Consider the following 12,500-nt stretch of genomic DNA (forward strand, 5'->3'; position numbering starts at 1 on the left):
TCCCCTTACAAGGGGGTAGCCAAAAAGAAAAAGGCATAAAATCATTCCCACCCATTCCATCCCTGAATACACTCCACACCCCTCCACCCTCCCTCTTATCTTAGCACCTCCTGAATGACGGGTCATCCCTGCACCTTGTCCACTGCCCTGGGTCAGAAGCAGTGTCGCAAGACACAGTACATCCACAGCAGGGCCGCTTCATTAAATCGGCGACCCCCCCTCTCCGTCCCCCCATTGCATAAAATGAGAGGACGGGGAGATATCCCTTCGGGCTAAATACAACTAGGTAAATACATGATATCTTCACACAGTAGGATCCACAGAAACTCCACTCAAAGGCGTATCTCCTGCTGCTGCCCAAAGACTTACTAAGAGAGACCAAGAGCATATATAACAAACCTTTTTCCAAGACATCACTTGCCCAAGACCTCTCGACCCGCGGCAACGATGACGTTCTTCTGACCAATGGGGTGCTTGGCAGTTGAGCGGACAAGGGCGCCGCGTCTGGAGGTGAAGAGCAAGACTGAATGATCGGCTCGAGTCCCGCTATGAAGTCAGCGCATGACGGCACTGGAGGTATAGTCTTCAGCTCCTGAGTTGTTACAAAGGCACTCATGCCTAGCTACCTCGTAGAGCCAGCAACGGCTAAATAATAATAATAATGATGGTAATAATAATAATAATAACAATAATAATATATATATATATATATATATATATATATATATATATAACGTAGAAACCACTGTTGGAGTAGAAAAGACTGGAAACGGAGAATCTATATATTTCGATTGCAAACTGCAATCCTCTTCAGTAGATACAAATAAGAGAGAGGGCGTACTGTTTAAGTAGCACCCTTAACAAAAGAAAGGGGAACATGGGAAGATATCTCTACCCTATTCTCACTCCGTATGTGAGGTCAGGAGGCAAATGAGCTTTCACTAGGTTGGAGATGAAGAGTCCGGACATTATGTCCGGGGACCATTGGCCCTTTGAAATATTCATGTTGGGCTGAAATTCAATGATCGTAGATTCTACCATTTTTCTCCTGAACTCACATCTGGATTTATAAATAAGCTCAGCTCTGTCCCAATCTAAACAATGTTTAAATTGCTTAACATGTTGGAACACAGCTGAGCTATCTTGTGCATATCTAATGGAACGTTTATGTTCAATCATCCTGGTGTTCAAATCCCTTCCAGTCTGTCCGATGTAAACTAAGTCACAACCTTTATTCGATTCCGTGTAAAGGTTGTGACTTAGTTTACATCGGACAGACTGGAAGGGATTTGAACACCAGGATGATTGAACATAAACGTTCCATTAGATATGCACAAGATAGCTCAGCTGTGTTCCAACATGTTAAGCAATTTAAACATTGTTTAGATTGGGACAGAGCTGAGCTTATTTATAAATCCAGATGTGAGTTCAGGAGAAAAATGGTAGAATCTACGATCATTGAATTTCAGCCCAACATGAATATTTCAAAGGGCCAATGGTCCCCGGACATAATGTCCGGACTCTTCATCTCCAACCTAGTGAAAGCTCATTTGCCTCCTGACCTCACATACGGAGTGAGAATAGGGTAGAGATATCTTCCCATGTTCCCCTTTCTTTTGTTAAGGGTGCTACTTAAACAGTACGCCCTCTCTCTTATTTGTATCTACTGAAGAGGATTGCAGTTTGCAATCGAAATATATAGATTCCCCGTTTCCAGTCTTTTCTACTCCAACAGTGGTTTCTACGTTATTGACAAATGTGTGATTACATTTTTCACCTGTAATATATATATATATATATATATATATATTGTGTACCAAAGGCTTTTTTCCCCTTACAAGGGAGGTAGCCAAAAAACAAAGGCATAAAATCCACTCCCACCCATTCCATCCCCACATACTCCACTCCCATTCACCCTCCTCCCTCCCTCTTATCTTGGCTCCTCCTGGATGACAGGTCATCCCTGCATCTCGCCCACTGCCCTGGGTCAGAAGCAGTGTCACAAGACACAGCACATCCACAGCAAGGTCGCTTCATTAAATAGGCGACCCCCCTCTCCCTCCGTCCCCTCATGCTGAAAAAGAGAAGACGGGGAGAAATCCCTTCGGGCAGCGTCAATTTATTTTTCACACTTACTCCATCACCCCCTCATCCCCCACCCACTCCCTTTCATGCATCATAGCATCATCTATACACCAACGTTCTCCATTCCCCGTCTGTCTTCTCCCGTCCTTCCTCAGCAGACATTCCCCACTTTCCCAATGCCCCTTTTACCCCATCCATCCATCTCATCCTTGGTTGCCCTCAAGTTCACTCCTACCTCTGCCTTCCATACTTCTTTTACTAACCTTCCTTCACTCATTCTTTCCATGAAGATAATGATGATGATAGTAATAATAATAATAATAAAAATAATAAAAACAATAATAATGGTAATAATAATAATAATAGAAAATAATAATCGGCTTATTACTGGGCATTTACTCAGCTGTGGAAAAAATACTCGGGTTAATCGGTGAAGTTAACCCTATTAACCCCCTCCGCTTTTGGTCATCAATCCTTCAGAGATTTCTTGGACGACATCCGCGGCCCCGAGGAACCCGGCCAGGACCACCCACCGAGTTTACCTCAGGTCATTTATGGGATGACCTACTCAACAAATTTTGTATCGGTTAACGTCTGTCGATTTTTATTTTTATTTCTAATCGAGTATGACCAGATCTTCTAGCTGACTGGCTGAGAGAGAGAGAGAGAGAGAGAGAGAGAGAGAGAGAGAGAGAGAGAGAGAGAGAGAGAACCCTCCAGTCAGACAAAGGAAGAATACAAAGACGAGGAAGAGGAAGAAGAAACTGTACAGAACATTCTTACTACAAAGACATTCTTAAAAAAAAAAAAAAAAAAAGACTACCTCCTCCCCTGATTTGCATATGAAGCAAGGGTCGAAAGACGCTGAATTGACATTCCCGCGAAAATTCGACCGTCTGTTTAATGTCTCTACAGTGGAGGCAAATATACGCTATACCTGGACTCTTCCGACTTTGGGTCTCTCTAGAACCTGTCTTGGATCCCTCTAGAAGCTCGTTTTACTTGGATCTCCAGAATTCTCTGGTTAAAAGAACCTTACTGACTAGAATGTGACTTCCTGACATAAACAATGCCATGTCTAACTTTCTGTCAATTGAATTATGTATCTATTTCCTAATCTATTTACCTATTTATCCATCTCTATTTTATCTATCGTATTGATCTAATTATTTAGCTATATAACTTATCTATTTGTTTTTATTCTTATTGTATCCTTCCTCTCACCTTCAATCTTTCACATGATTCCACGTCTATGTCAGGATACTGTATAATATACATATATACATATATATATATATATATATATATATATATATATATATATATATATATATATACGAGTATAAGCGCCAGTTTCCGACAATATGATACTGACATTACTGATAAATTTCAGTGCATTTTTTCTCTTAATTGATTCAAAACCTTTTTTATATCAAGAATGTCATGGTGAACACCGAGCAACATCCATCAAATTATGCAAACAATATACCAGTCCCAACAGAAGTGGGTATTATGTAAATTAAGAAAGAAAGAGAAAGAAAGAGAGAGAGACAGAGAGAGAGAGAGAGAGAGAGAGAGAGAGAGAGAGAGAGAGAGAGGGAGTGGAAAAGGTGTGAGGCAGAGGGCAAGAGGAGAGGGAGAGAGGATGGAAAAAAGAGAGAGGAAGGAAGAAGGAGAGAGGAAGGGAGAGGGAGAGAGGGAGGGACAGAGTGGGAAGGGTGGACGTGAGAGGGGGAGAAGGGGAGAAGGGGAGAAGGAGAGAGGGAGAGACGAAGGAAGAAGGAGAATGGAAGAGATAGGAAGAGAGGGAGAAGGGGAGAGGAAAGGAGAGGATGAGAGGGGAAGGGAGAGGGAGAGAGGGGAAGGGAGAGGGAGAGAGGGGAAGGGAAGGGGAGAGGAGACAGACGGTGGGGATGAGTGAGAGACGGAGGAAGAGAGGGAAAGAGGGAAAGAGGGAGAGAGGGAGAGGCAGAGGAGAGCAGCAGGAAGAACTGGAATTTTATACAAGGGTTGGGATTAAAAAAGATCCTTTGATCAAAGGTCATTCTACTCCCACGCCTCCTTCCAGCACTCCATGATGTCCTTATGGTTGATTCCTTCGTACCAAACAGTCCTTTATTTTTCGTTCAAGCTGACTGGGTACTGTCTCTCCATGTCACTGCCTCAATTAGGTTAGTTTAATTAGTGTAAGAGATAGTCCTTTATAAGGAGGTGGCGAGCACATACACACAAACACACACACACACACACACACACACACATGCGACTCGAAGGCACAGTTGTACCGTTCGCGGCCACCACTACGGCGGTCCGAGTTCGAATCCCACCCAGGGCTGAAATAATTTCAGTATCGCTGCGTTGCGAGTCGTTACTACAACTTGTGGGCGGGGAGTTGGGTGTGGGTGTGCGTGTAAGATCACAGCATTACCCATAGATCGGTTATGTATGAGCTCTGAGCTCTCTTCCGGGAGGGAAATAGTTGTCGATCACGAGTCCAACACGTGATCCAAGACCATGGTGAATCACAAATATATATACATATATACATTATATATATATGTATATATATATATATATACATATATTCATATACATATATACATATATTTATATATATATATATATATATATATATATATATATATATATTAAATATTATTGAACGTGAAGGGTCTTCCCTCACTTTCTCCACATTGCTCAGTCGAAGCCGGTAGTTCTACGTCAATAATTATCAGCACACGTGAGGTGTTACCTAACGCCTTCAAGTGTCCTTCTAACCCGGAACAGTCCAACAGATAATGTAATCGAAATCTTATCAAAACCCTGAAATTCCCTCGAACGATATCTGGATTAATGAACGTGACGGAATTCGGCTTATCTAAATCCTGAACACAAAACCTGACTCTTCTTGATCAAATGCTTAGCACCGTTACTCGCACCCCACCCCCACACACACTCGATGGTGCGGTGGTAGTGTTCGCGGCCGCCACTACGGTGGTCCGGGTTCGAATCACGCCCAGGGCTGAAATAATTTCAGTATCGCTGCGCTGCGAGTCCTTACTCCAACTCTCGTGGACGGGGAGTTGGGTGTGTGTGTGTTTGTGTAAGGTCACAGCATCATCCATAGATCGGTCATATATGAGCTCTGAGCTATCTTCCGAGAAGAAATAGCTGTCGATCACAAGTCCAGCACGTGATCCAAGACCATGATGAATCACACACACACACAGAAAGGAGAGAGTGAGAGTTAGAATTAGAGAGGCCAAGAGTAGGAGTCAGAGGGAGAGAGAATGGGGGTGGGTGGATCAATTAACATAAGAAATCAAAATGTACCGTAATAACGAGTCTAACATGCCCCTATATGGAAGACTGGATATCCAGTCTTCCACATGGGGGCAAATCTTTCACAGTTCTTACTTCCTTCATTCTAAACGACCCTGTGACGTCACACTTAATTGGCCTAGTCAGGCTCGAGAGTCTGAGGAGGTGACTATATATGGTGCATATCAACTATGACATGGTGAAAGTGTGCACCATCATTGATGGCATACTGCAGGACCTCCAATCTATCCCCTGTGGGACGATACAGTCTCTGTAATGCCATGGATAGTGTCAAGATGTTGAAATGAATACACAAAATCTGACAAAGAAGAACAATTTGGTCTTTGATAAAGAACGGAAGTTGAATGTTAATAATATGAAGTCAGGATATTTCTGAAAGAAAAATGAAGAATATATATTCTAGTTATTTTTTTTTTTCTGGTGTACTGATTTACCTATAAAATCTACCAGCAATTTCTAAACGTATAGCCAACGAACTTATTGAAATTCTACTTTCTGTTGCTAGAAATCATTTATCTGAGCTGGCGAAAGATTTATACGGAATTTGAGAATTCACCTAAGAACTTGTTTAAATACAGACACTTCTGATCAAAATTTATCCCATACATTCTTATATACTCAGCCATTCCTCCCATAGAGTAACACAAACTCTAACAAAAACTATAAGAACCTAAGAATGGACGAGACTGCAAGAGACCATAATGCCTACACTAGGTAGCTCCATGTCCATTACCATCTATCATCCCCATCTATAAAATTATCTAACATCTTAAAACAAACAATAGCTTCAGCGTTCACTAAATGGTTTCTAAGTCTATTCCATTCGTTAACTATTCTACTGGTAAACCAGTTCTTGGTTATTTCATTCTTAAATCTAAATTTGTCTAACAGATATACACCGCAATCTCTTCACTACGATTTAAGGTCTTCGGCTAGGAATAGACCCAAAGTTGACGTTGGCGTTCCCCAGAAGAGGTCTCAGCTCAAGAAGCGTACTCTAGTGGTGGCTCAGGTAGAGTGGTTTCTCGGACACGGACTGGAAACAGAACACCTGGACCATGACACGGCCAGTTCACAGCGTACAAGACACTCGCGCTCCCACGCGCGTATGTATGTATTGAACATTTTAGAAGCTCTGCCAAGGGATTCGAACCCTGACCTGTGGGTGCATAATCACGAATCCAAGACGCTAGCAACCGAGCTACGTGGAGTGTGGTCGGGGACTTGTACAGTCCTTTTGTACCATCGCACGTAGCTCGGTTGCCAGCGTCTTGGCTTCGTGATTATGCACGCAAGGTCAGGGATCGAATCCCTTGGCAGAGCTTCAAAAATGTTTAATCTGTCTTAAACATACACAGTATGTATGTACGTTTTTTTTTAATAAATGGTAAATAGATATAGTATAAACGTTTTCGTCTATCAAAACATCTTCAGAGAATACCTGAGGATGTCTGACTGCGCCTTGAGGATCGCCATTTCTGGCAGGTCCAAGAATCGTCGAACTGCTGACGATCCACGTTGTCAGCACTGTCACGTCCCCGATGGTGACCTGGGCTACCTGAAACGGTACTCCAGAGGAATAGAGGACCGGCGAGGACACAAAAAGGTCTCACAAAGCGTCTCTACCGGCTACAGCGCCCATATCAACTGCGTCGGATGGTAGAGTGTCAGCAACCCATGGGACACTGCCTGGGTGACCTTTTAGTCCGTGTGGGCCCTCCCGATCCGCAAACTTAAAACAACAACTGGTGCGAGATTGTCCACAAAGATAGAACCGCCATTAAACCACATTCCATAAGGAACAATACCTTTCACATGCAAAGGGACCCAAAGTGGATGAATAGAATCGTATGGCGGCAGCCTTAATAAAAGGAAAAGTGTCAACAGGTAAGGAAGGTGGTGATGGAGACAGACCCTCACCTCTTCACACAACGAGGGAGTGCCACGGAGATGAATAAAATCGCCTGGCGGCAGACAGAGCAGGATAAGAACAGAGCAAAGCCTTCAAGGGAAGGCTCTTTCCCCTTCCGTGCCGCGCGGTACTGTTCCGTGATTGTCGCCAGGCTATTTTATTCACGTCCCTGACACTCCCGAGGTTGGTTGCGATACGGGGTGGGGAGTTAACCCTTGCACTGCTAGAACCGATTTGTATCTTTTATTCTGGCTGCTACGAAGTGATTTTATACAAACATGGTGGGCAAACCTTAATAGATCAAAAGGGGTCGGGTCAGGGGTAACCCCTCCCCCCAAAGAGAAAGAAAGAGAGAGAGAGAGAGAGAGAGAGAGAGAGAGAGAGAGAGAGAGAGAGAGAGAGAGAGAGAGAGAGAGAGAGAGAGAGAGAGAGAGAGAGACTGAGACAAAGAGAAAGAGCAAAAGAGAGACAGAGAGAGAGGGACTGAGACAGAAAGAGAAAAAGAAAGAGAGAATGAGACAAGGAGAAAGAGCAAGAGAGAGATAGAGAGAGGGAGAGACTGAGACAAAGAGAGAGAGACTGAGACAGAAAAAGAAAAAGAGAGACTGAGACAAAGAGAAAGAACAAGAGAGAGAGAGAGAGAGACAGAGAGAGAGAGCAGTTCCTTGGGTACCGACACAGCGATTCTATTTCATCACAGCGACCCAATCCGGCCAGGTAAGGTATGGATGGTGTCAAATGAAGATGTAGTAGCGAGTGTCGAGAGTGTTGGAACGGCTGTGGGTAGGCTATGGACAGAAATCTGAAACTAGTGTCATGAGCTCGATCACACTGATTATCATCAATGAAATGCGACACTGGTATAAAGCCTCTCCAATGTTTACCATTGTTAATAGAGTTGGAAAGCCATGCCGGGTTTTCTTTGTCCGTGGCGGGAACGCTTCCAATTTCCACGAGGGTTAAATATCAGAATATATATATATATATATATATATATATATATATATATATATATATATATATTATATATATTTATATATATATACATATATATACACACACACACTTTTTTAATGAATGGAAAATGGATGTAGTATAAATTTTTTCGTCTATCAAGACATCTTCAGGAAATACCAGATGTCTTACTAGACGAAAACGTTTAGACTATGTCTATCATTTACCTAGTAGGTTTCAGCAAATTGGATATTCGTGTGTTGGTATACAGGTTATGTAAACGATATATATGTATATATATAATAAGGCAGAGAACCACAGATGTAAATTTCAGTCACAAAGGGATACCAGTAGAAAAAGAATAAAAACAAATAAACTAATTAATAAATAAAAAGAATAAATAAATTGAAAAATAAACAGATGAATAAATAAGGTCAAGGACTGGAACGAGTGAGACGGTTTCTGTAAACGACAGAAAGGAATGGCACGTGCCTGACGATGTTTACACTCGACGCAACGTTGATGGAATAAAGTGAAAGAGATGCAGCGGTGGGTAAACAAAACTTGGAGAGAGGCGAGGGGGAGAATGCTCTGGATGAACGCGTTTACATATGCGGAGGTGGGAGCTGGAACTGAGGACACGGAGACAAAGAGCAAGGAGACTATCACACTGGTCAATTTTTCCTCCAACATCCTACCTCCAACCTCCACTTAAATAACTAGTATTTGACTTCGCTTACAGAAATCTAGACTTCTCTAAGAACATTTCAACAGTATCTTTAACAATCGTATAGTTCTACAATATCTTTTTTCATCATTCATATTTGCTATGTATGACGGAAAGATAATTTAATATTTGGAGATTTGAAAATTCAAATATTGTAACCGAAGTCGTTTTTACTCAAACGAATTCTCAACGGTCGGCGCTGGTGAAGCCGTGGAGGTTGCCCAGTGTGATAACCCTTTGGAGGATGACGGAAGTCTAGTGTGATTCTCAGTGGAAGACTTCAGACCAAAAGTTCGATGTGTACTTTGTGTTCATCAGTATTATGCTGTGGATGTGCTGTATCTTGCTGCATTGCATCTGGCTCAGGGCAATGGGCGAGATGCAGGGATGACCCGTCATCCACGAGGAGCCAAGAAAAGAGGGAAGGAGGGGTAGTGAAAGGGAGTGGAATGGGTGGAGATGAAATGGGTAGGAGTGGATTTATGCCTTTTGACTTTGGCTACCTCCCTTGTAAGGGGGAAAAAGCCCTTCAAATATGTATATATATATCTTTACTATTTGTTATTTTCTACTACTTATCACCTACTATTATTATCATTATTAGTATTATTTGAATTATTATTAATGTTATAATTGTTTTTTGACGATCCCAACTCTCAATGCGAGATGTTTTTCTTTTCTGTAGATCGAATAAATGTCTCAATGATACACCAGATTGTCCTGCATTTTTTTTAGCCTTTACTGATGGTTAAGCGATACAATAGAATAAAAAAAATAAAAAATTAAAAATTAAAAATAAGAACCATAATGACCTGTTGCTTTATGGTAGAAACCTGTGGACGCTTGCCAAAGAAGAGAGAGAGAGAGAGAGAGAGAGAGAGAGAGAAACAGAGCCTTGTTGAAGAGGTCTAGGTATGTGAAAAGAATAATACGATGACGGACTGCCAAACGGGTTGTAGCGAGTATGAAAAGCAAGTTAGGAATCAAAAGGGAATGTAGATAGAGAGAGCAAAAGAGAGCAAAGAGATGAAGGAGAATAGCATGGAAGAGGGGAGGAAAGACGCAGAAAGAGAGGCGAAAACGGAGAGGAAAATAATAGAGAGGAAGGAATAGAGAGAGAGAGAGAGAGACAGAGAGAGAGAGAGAGAGAGAGAGAGAGAGAGAGAGAGAGAGAGAGAGAGAGAGAGAGAGGCGAGAGAGAGAGAGTGAGAAAGAGAGAGAGAGGCGAGAGAGAGAGAGAGAGAGAGAGAGAGAGAGAGAGAGAGAGAGAGAGAGAGAGAGAGAGAGAGAGAGAGAGAGAGAGAGAGAGAGAGAGAGAGAGAGAGAGAGAGAGAGAGAGAGAGAGAGAGAGAGAGAGGGAGAGAGAGAGAAAGAGAGAGGGGGAGATAGAGAGAGAGAGGGGGAGATAGAGAGAGAGAGGGGACACAGAAAGAAAGAGAGAGAGAGAGAGAGAGAGAGAGGAATCGTTGTAGGGAAGGGAACATGTACACAAGGAATGGAGGTAAAGCCGTTTTTGAATAGAGAAATTGCAAAAGAAAACGTATTTCCCGTCCAAGCGTCATAAAAAATGCGAAACAGTGATACCTGATTTCCATATGCACAGAAGTAAAAAAGTGGAGAACAATAAAAGAGACTAAATAAGGGAGAAGGTGAAAAAAGAGGAAGAGGACTAAAAATAACGATCGCAGTGATCCAAGTATACCAGGAATCAGAATTGAAAAGTGTAGAAAAAAAAAAAAAAATGGAGAGGAGGAGAAGTGGGAGGAAGAATGGAAGGATGAGGGAGGAAGGAACGATGTGGGAAGGAAAGTGTGGGAGGTGGAGTAAAAGTGGGAGAAAAGTGGAAACAAATGTGGGATGAAAAGTGGAAGGAAGGGAGAAGCGAGATAAGAGGTGGAAGGGACGAAATGTGGAAGGGAAGAAGAGGAAGAGAAGGACAGACAACAAGGATTCGAAGGAGGAAGGAATGGGAAATGGAAGGGGAAGGGAAGGGAAGGGAAGGGAAGGGAAGGAAGATGAGATGGGAAGGAAGGGGAAAGTGGGAAGGAAAGGAAAACTAAAAAAAAAAAAAAGGAAAATGGCATGACTGGAATAGATGAGATAGAAAGGGAAAGGGGGGGAAGGGGGGAGGGGAGGGGAAGGGGAGGATAACGTATACGAAAGAAGGTTGTGAAAGGAAAGGGAGGAGAGGGGAAGGGAGGGGAGAGGGAGAAGAGGGGAGGGGAGAAGAGGGGAGGGAAGGAAAGGATAGGAGAGTGGAGAAGGGATGGGAGAAGGAAGGAGAGGGCAGGAGAGAGGAGAGGGAAGAGAGAGGAGGAGAGAGGAGGAAAGGGGAGAAGAGAGGAGGAGAGGAAAGGAGAGGGGAGAAGAGGGGTGTAGAGAGCAGAGGGGACGACAGGGGAGGAGAGAGGAGGAGAGGAAAAGAGAGGGGAGGAGAGGGGAGGAAAAAGGAGAGGAAAGGAGAGGGGTAGAGAGGGGAGAAGAGAGGAGGGGGAGGAGAGAGGAGGAGAGGGAAGGAGAGGAGAGAGGGGAGGGGATATGGGAGGAGAGGGGGGAGAAAGGAGGAGAGGGGGAGAAATGAGGAGAGAGGAGAGACGAAGAGAGGGCAGGAGAGGGCAGGAGAGGGCAGGAGAGGGAAGGAGAGAGGAGAGGAAAGGAGAGGGGTAGAGAGAGGAGGAGAGGGGAAAAAATGGACGGAGGGCAAACGAAGAAGAGAAAAAATAAGTATGTACTAACAAGAAACGTGAAGGGAAGAGGGGGACTGAGAGAGAAAATCCTAATTCAGACAAATCAGAAAGCAAAACGGGGGAAAAGCGGAAACAAATGGAGCCTGGGAATAAACGTGGAAGAAGTGAGAAGGGAGGAAAGAATAAGAGAAGAGGAAGAAGAAGAAGAAGAATAAGTGGAAGAAGAAGAAGAAGAAGAAGAAGAAGAGAGAGATAATGGAGGAGCAGCCTGCCTGGATGACCCCGAGCATTGGCGGGAAAGAAAGAGGAAGTAAATACGGATAAGTCTGTATGGCATAGAAGAGGAGGAGGAAGAGGAGGAAGAGGGAGGAAGAAGGGGGGGAAGAAGGGAAGGTAGGGAGGGTAGGAGGGAGGAAGAGAAGAATGGAGAGAGGGAGGGGAGAATGGAGGGGGGGAGGGAGGGAGGGTAAGAGGGAGGAAGGGAAGAATGGAGGGAGGGAGGGAGGGAGGAAGGGAAGAAAGGAAGGGAGGGAAGAAGGGAGTGAGGAAGGGTAAGAGGGAGGAAGGGAAGAATGGAGGGAGGGAGGGAGGGAGGGGGGAAGGGAGGGAAGAAAGGAAGGGAGGGAAGAAGGGAGGAATGGAGGGAGGGAAGAAAGGAAGGGAGGGAAGAAGGGAGGAATGGAGGGAGGGAGGGAGGGAGGAATGGAGGGAGGGAGGGAGGGAGGGAGGGAGGGAGGGAGGGAGGGAGGGAGGGAGGGAGGAAGGAAGGGAGGAAGGGAGGGAGGAAGGGAGA

Source organism: Oratosquilla oratoria, chromosome 33 (genome assembly GCF_046742065.1).
Source record: "Oratosquilla oratoria isolate Oo_2021 chromosome 33, ASM4674206v1, whole genome shotgun sequence".
NCBI classification, from domain to species: Eukaryota; Metazoa; Arthropoda; class Malacostraca; order Stomatopoda; family Squillidae; genus Oratosquilla; species Oratosquilla oratoria.